Genomic DNA, 7,893 nt, shown 5'->3' on the forward strand with positions numbered 1-7,893 from the left:
CTCTCTCTCTCTCTCTCTCTCTCTCTCTCTCTCTCTCTCTCTCTCTCTCTCTCTCTCTCTCATTTTTATTTAATTGTATATGCTTGAATGATTTTCTATAAGAATTTTTTTTTTTTCAAGAGAAAATTAAGGAAATTAGAATTTATAAATAATTATTAGTAACTTCCTAATTTGTCAATGAAAACATATACTTTTTTTTTTAATAAACCTTTTTTAGAATTACTATCACCTGATTTGAAATTTTTTCAATTGTAATTATCTCAAATTTTTATAAGTTAATTTGATGCTTCAGATTAAACAGGAAATTCATTTCTACCGTACGGTTCCCTTAGCTCGTAAATTACTCACAGATGTCAGCCTATAGTTGAAGTTGTCATCCCTTTTTTCTCGTTCTGACAAACCTATAGATAATTACCAAATTGCAGTACGTATTTCTTGTTCTTGTCTTATGCTATGTTTAAAGAGATTTCTTTCAAGAAAACAAAATTGTTTCATTAAGAAATAAGATGTATTAATTTATTATACAGAAAGGATTACAATATTATTTAAAAGGAATATGATGAAAATAACTAGATAAAACAATGAAAAAAAGGGAAATGAGTTAAAGGTGTATGATTGAAATTTAACGTAAAGAGAGGGTGTTGATTTATGTACATGTAACATGAAATTTTTACTGAGAGAGAAAGAAAGAAAGTGTTACGATAGTTGTTAACTACAGGAACTTTGTAGATGTTGGTGATGTTATAGTCCTTTTTTTGTTATCTTATTTTTCCACTTGTAGGATAAATATTTTTACGTTAATTGAAAAAGAAATACAGTACTAATAGCGTATTGACAGTATTATATTGTATATGAAACCTTAAAACACGTCATCCGATTTTGTCACCTCTGATCAAATTGTTTAAGCACATATCCCATTCTAAAAATTCATGACTTTTAAAAAGATAATTGTGCTTCATTAAAACATTTTTTACATTTTTAATTTCAGATATATTTCGACCAATCATTATTGACCTTTTTACTCTACAGTATCGCTGAGTGTTTTCAGATTCAAGTGTTCTTGTTACTATATAAAGCATGGTGTGGTGATGACTTTCATTTTATGAGTTGTCTTACCTTGTACTTCAGCTAATAATATACAATTATCACTGAAAAACTGTATGAACTAAAAAACCCTGATAGCATGTGAAAAGAATATACCGCAGCACAATACATTGGGTTAGTCAACTGCAGGTAGGTAATAGTCAGTGAGTTGGTTGGTTATGAGTTGGCACACAAGGGCAGCAAGCATTCGAGGATTCTCGATGTCCGCGCCTGTCTCTGTTATCTAACCTCAGCAAATATCAAGGCCCAACTGCACTAGATACTTAATTACTGAACATTGCTCTCTGTTCTTGAATTGTACTTTTGATTGTTATTCACAGGTTTCCTAAGTTCAAAGATTATACAGCTTCAAAGAAAAGTTTTATGTATTGAGTGCCACTTAAAATAATTCAATTTGACTTATTTTCACTTAAAACTGTTGTTATTCACTGTGCAATATTAATGTTACAATGTTGATTTTACATGGTATTTTAGGTTTTTGATAGTGTTACTTTATACATTATACAAAATTAGCAAATCACTGCATTTAAATTACCTTTCAGTAATACATAAGCCTTCAATTTCTTATAATTTATTTATTAGCTTTATTATTTTTTTATTTTTTTGCCTGGTTACTTTTATGGCAGTTAATGTGTTGCTTGTTCTCTAAGGACTTTCCTGTAAAAGGCTAGAACAGAGAATTCAGTACAACATACATTACCAAAGAAATATTGTCTCCCATACTCTAGGGTCAGTGTTTCAACATGCAAAGCACAAACTCGGTGTGTACAGTGTAAAGGAGTCCCAAGAGTTCAAGCACCATTGAACTCTTCACAGTACCTCTAATGCTGAGATCATCTGGCAACCGATGATATGTCATCACCGAGAACCAACCTTAAACTGGAGAAAATGCTACTTGCGTCATGTCGCCATCTTCCTTCTGGTAGCTGTAAAGTTAGCACTTTCGTTATCCAGTTCCAGTTAAGGGATATATTTTTGTATAGTGTTGAGTGACAGGAATCAAGTTATGATTTGCTAACTACTATTTTTATTAATAGCATTAACGTAATAGGGGGACTACTTTACGGTTCAGGATTGCCTTCGATAGCATTTTCTTTCAATGGACTTTTATGGTGTAATTTTCCTTTTATTCCCAGCTTTCTTGACAGACTGAAGTTGGCTTAGTTTTTGTTACCTATATAAATTTTATTATTATTATTATTGTTATTATTACCAGCTAAGCTACAGCCCTAGTTAGAAAAGCAGGATGCTACAAGCCTTAGGGCTCCAACAGGGAAAATAGCCCAGTGAGGAAAGGAAATAAGTGAACTAAATAAAACTACAGTATAAGAGTTGTGAATTAAAAATGTTAAATATTTCAAGATCAGTAACAACGTTAAAATAGATCTGTCATATGTAAACTGAAGAGACATGTTAATCATTTCATCATTGAAACATTTGCTGCAAGTTTGAACTTCTGAATCTTCACTGATTCAATTGTAAGATTCGGAAGATCATTCCACCATCTATACCATACTGTGTAGTAATGAGCCTTAAGATGGAAAATGTATCTCTGTTAGAATTAACTGCATACCTAGTATTAAGTATAGGATGGTACAGTCAGGGGAGATCTAAATGCAAAGTGTGGTAAGAATTATAAAAAATCGTATGCAACATGTGTAAAGAACTAACTGAGCGACAGTGCTAAAATTAGATATTGTATCAAGATCAGGAATAAGAAATTTAATAGACTGCAAGCTTTTGTCCAACAAATTCCCTTTCTATTTTTGCTAAAAGTTTAATAAATATAATTCGTTGCCATAAAATTTTAGACTAACAGCCTAGTATTTTTTTCATTTACTAACCAAACACACAAGTGTATACTCTACATGTATTCAACAACTGGCATATGATGCCTTTTGCTCTGGCTTTCACAATCGGCTCTGTAGTTTTTATATACAGTAATTGTCATGAAATTATATGGCTCTCTTGATCTAGTCTAATTATTGACCCTGTTAGGTGTTAGGTTAGAGTAGTCTACAGCATAGTTCGAGATGAGTCTCCGGGCTTCTACAGTGAAGGTGACTGGGGTGCTGGAGGCCGGTCATCGACCTTTCCCATCTGAACAAGTTTGTTCGTCAAATGAAGCTCAGGGTGGAAACATTATGGTTTGTGCTATTTTTCTGTCTTAGAGGGAGACTTTGTGCTCTTGGTAGACCTAAAGGATGTACACTTTCAAGTGCCCATTCGTCAATTCTCTCAAAAGTACTTCTACTTCTCCCTCTACAGTTGGTATACCAGTTCAAGACCCTGTGCTTTATTAGTGTCTCAACAGGTGTCTGGTGCCCTGACCAACCTACTACCTACAAAATGAGAGACATTGAGACATTAAAGGAAGGACCATGCAGCTCGTTAACCAGCTTACCGGAGGCTAGGGCAAACAAGAAAACCAGTTTAGAGTGAGGTTCCCATCTAGTGTCCTCTTCAGGGACCGAAGGACCTCGACAACGTTTCAGTGTGGTGGTCTCACCTGTAATGGAGGACAGGCCTTTTCAAAGCTCCGTATGGACATGGAGAGTTCTACTGAAGAGGAAATATCAACTTCTTTCATTCTAAAGACCTGGCTTAAGGGTGAGTGATAGCCTTTTACTGCTGAAACTGAGCAGAGTTTTTCCTTTCGGCGATAAAGAAAAAATTCGCCATTAATGAGATAGAGGCTTCGAGTGGAAAAACGCCTTTTCCCCGATACGAACGACAGAAAATGGCCCACTTGGCTTGATACGATGAGGTTGAAGACTTATGGAGGTATCCAGACATCTCTCGTGCAACTTCGGGCATAAAGCCTTTCTCTGAGAAGAGATGCTGAATAACCTCCACTCGTAAAGCCGAACAGATTCCACTGTGCTGTGGAAGGTCTGGATGTGTGGTTGGCACAATAGGTTGGGAAGAGTAGGCAATTCCCTTTGAGTCTCTATCAGTAGAAGTAGAAGATTCAGGTATCATTCTACTTGGGGCCAGTTTGTCACTACTAGAGCTATGTTGAGGTTGGGAATGGCTCGTACCCTATTTATGACATTCCTTATTAGGCAGAACGGTGGAAAAGCATATACTGTACTGTGTCTGTATATCTAGGCCATCAAAGCGGTGCTGGAACACATCCTCAAACACTGCTTCTGAGTCGGGCACTGATGACCAGTAAACCGAAAGTTTGTGGTTTAGGGAGGTTGCAAACATTTCAATTGTCAGTGAACCGAACAAAGTCAGGCTCTTCATTGCTATCTGAAGATTCAAAGACCATTTGGAGCCAAATAATTTTCTTATTCTGCTCAGTTTGTGTACCATGATGTTCTTTTTGCCTGGAATGAAGCAGGCTGTTAGCGAAATAGAGTTGAGTCCCACCCACCTGTGGATCTCTGCTGCTAGCTGGCAAAGCTGGTGTGACATGGTACTTCCTTGTTGCTTTTCATATGCCAATACCGTGGTTTTGTCAGTCATCAACACCGCCTAGAGGGAAGAAGTGCTGGAGAGCAAGAAGATCTGTGTGAAGCTCCATCACATTGATATGGCACCAGCAATCTTGGCTGGACCATTGTTTTATGCCATATGTTAACAGAGGTGTGCTCCCCAACCTTCCTTTGCTGCATCTATGCCCCCTGTGGCCGCGGGGGCATAAAACAATTAGAATAGCGCCAACGTTATCCCTGCGTGTCGTAAGAGGCGACTAAAAGGGACGGGACGAGGGGGTGGGAACCCCCTCTCCTGAATTAAAATTCCTGTGAGACATCATCAAAGAGATGGAGCTGGGGGGAGAGTGACTGCTCCCCGCACTCTAGTTTCGGGGTGTTTGAATGTGCGTGGATGTAGTACGATAGAGAGTAAAAGATGTGAGATCGGAAGTATGGTTAGAAGTAAAAGGATGGATGTATTGGCCTTGTGTGAGACAAAGATGAAAGGAAAGGGTGAAGTGATGTTTGGTGAAATGTCTGGGATTGGAAGGGGAAGAACGAGAGAGGGTGTGGCTTTATTGCTGAGTGAATGGATGACAGGTAAAGTAGTGGAATGGAAGGAGATATCATCTAGGTTAATGTGGGTAAGGGTTAGGTTGGGTAGGGAATGTTGGGTGTTTGTCAGTGCGTATGGGCCAGGTAGTGAGAAAAGTGAAGAAGAGCGGAATGAGTTCTGGAATGAATTAACTAGGTGTGTAGAAGGACTGGGTAGAAGGAATTATGTAGTTGTTATGGGTGACTTAAATGCTAGAGTGGGCGCTGGAGAGGTAGAAGGTGTCATTGGGAAGTATGGCGTACCAGGTGAAAATGAGAGTGGTGAGAGACTGGTAGATATGTGTGTTGAACAAGAGATGGTAATAAGTGCTAGCTTTTTTAAAAAGAAAGATAAAAATAAGTATACATGGGTAAGAGTGGCAAATGGAAGAGTAGTAGAAAGGGCATTAATGGATTATGTGTTGATAACTAAAAGAATGTTTGGAAGATTGAAAGACGTGCACGTGTTTAGGGGTATGGCTAACGGTATGTCTGATCATTTTTTGGTGGAAGGAAAATTAGTTGTAGCAAAAGAGTGGGGGAATAGAGTAGGTGGATGTAAAAGGGAGCTAGTGAGGGTTGAAGAGCTAATAAAACCGGGGGTAAAAAGTAAATATCAGGAAAGGTTGAAAATGGCATATGACGAGGTGAGAGTAAGAGAAACTGGTAATTTAGAGGAGGAGTGGAAGTTAGCAAAAGAAAATTTTGTTGGGATTGCAAGTGATGTATGTGGCAAGAAGGTTGTTGGAGGCAGCATGAGGAAGGGCAGTGAATGGTGGAATGAAGGAGTGAAAGTAAAAGTGGAAGAGAAAAAGAGGGCTTTTGAAGAATGGCTGCAGAGTAATAGTATAGAGAAGTATGAAAAATATAGAGAGAAAAAGGTGGAAGTAAAGCGCAAGGTACGTGAGGCAAACAGGGCAGCTGACCTGAGGTGGGGTCAGGGACTGGGTCATTCATATGAAGAGAATAAGAAGAAGTTTTGGAAAGAAGTGAAGAGAGTAAGGAAGGTCGGTGCAAGAATTGAAGAGACAGTGAAAGATGGAAATGGAAGGTTGTTAAAAGGAGAGGAGGCAAGGAAAAGGTGGGCGGAATATTTTGAAAGTGCTGAATGTTGAGGATGATAGGGAGGCAGATATAATTGCTGTTCCAGGTGTTGAGGTGCCAGTGATGGGAGATGAGAATGAGAGAGAGATTACAATAGATGAAGTGAGGAGAGCACTAGATGAAACGAGAGTAGGAAAAGCATCTGGTATGGATGGTGTGAAAGCTGAGATGTTGAAGGAAGGGGGTGTGACTGTACTTGAATGGTTGGTGAGATTGTTTAATGTGTGTTTTGTGTTGTCAATGGTACCAGTAGATTGGGTCTGTGCATGTATTGTACCACTATATAAGGGTAAGGGAGATGTGCATGAGTGTTGTAATTCAAGAGGTATTAGTTTGTTGAGTGTAGTTGGAAAAGTATATGGTAGAGTACTGATTAATAGGATTAAGGATAAAACAGAGAATGCAATCTTAGAAGTACAGGGTGGTTTTAGAAGAGGTAGAGGTTGTATGAATCAGATTTTTACAGTTAGGCAGATATGCGAGAAATATTTAGCAAAAGGTAAGGAGGTGTATGTTGCGTTTATGGATCTGGAGAAAGCATATGATAGAGTTGATAGGGAAGCAATGTGGAATGTGATGAGGTTATATGGAGTTGGTGGAAGGTTGTTGCAAGCAGTGAAAAGTTTCTACAAAGGTAGTAAAGCATGTGTTAGAATAGGAAATGAAGTGAGCGATTGGTTTCCGGTGAGAGTGGGGCTGAGACAGGGATGTGTGATGTCGCCGTGGTTGTTTAACTTGTATGTTGATGGAGTGGTGAGAGAGGTGAATGCTCGAGTGCTTGGACGAGGATTAAAACTGGTAGGCGAGAATGATCATGAATGGGAGGTAAATCAGTTGTTGTTTGCGGATGATACTGTACTGGTAGCAGACACAGAAGAGAAGCTTGACCGACTAGTGACAGAATTTGGAAGGGTGTGTGAGAGAAGGAAGTTGAGAGTTAATGTGGGTAAGAGTAAGGTTATGAGATGTACGAGAAGGGAAGGTGGTGCAAGGTTGAATGTCATGTTGAATGGAGAGTTACTTGAGGAGGTGGATCAGTTTAAGTACTTGGGGTCTGTTGTTGCAGCAAATGGTGGAGTGGAAGCAGATGTACGTCAGAGAGTCAATGAAGGTTGCAAAGTGTTGGGCGCAGTTAAGGGAGTAGTAAAAAATAGAGGGTTGGGCATGAATGTGAAGAGAGTTCTATATGAGAAAGTGATTGTACCAACTGTGATGTATGGATCGGAGTTGTGGGGAATGAAAGTGATGGAGAGACAGAAATTGAATGTGTTTGAGATGAAGTGTCTGAGGAGTATGGCTGGTGGGTAAGAGTAAGGTTATGAGATGTACGAGAAGGGAAGGTGGTGCAAGGTTGAATGTCATGTTGAATGGAGAGTTACTTGAGGAGGTGGATCAGTTTAAGTACTTGGGGTCTGTTGTTGCAGCAAATGGTGGAGTGGAAGCAGATGTACGTCAGAGAGTCAATGAAGGTTGCAAAGTGTTGGGCGCAGTTAAGGGAGTAGTAAAAAATAGAGGGTTGGGCATGAATGTGAAGAGAGTTCTATATGAGAAAGTGATTGTACCAACTGTGATGTATGGATCGGAGTTGTGGGGAATGAAAGTGATGGAGAGACAGAAATTGAATGTGTTTGAGATGAAGTGTCTGAGGAGTATGGCTGGTGTATCT

Source organism: Palaemon carinicauda, chromosome 3 (assembly GCF_036898095.1).
Source record: "Palaemon carinicauda isolate YSFRI2023 chromosome 3, ASM3689809v2, whole genome shotgun sequence".
NCBI classification, from domain to species: Eukaryota; Metazoa; Arthropoda; class Malacostraca; order Decapoda; family Palaemonidae; genus Palaemon; species Palaemon carinicauda.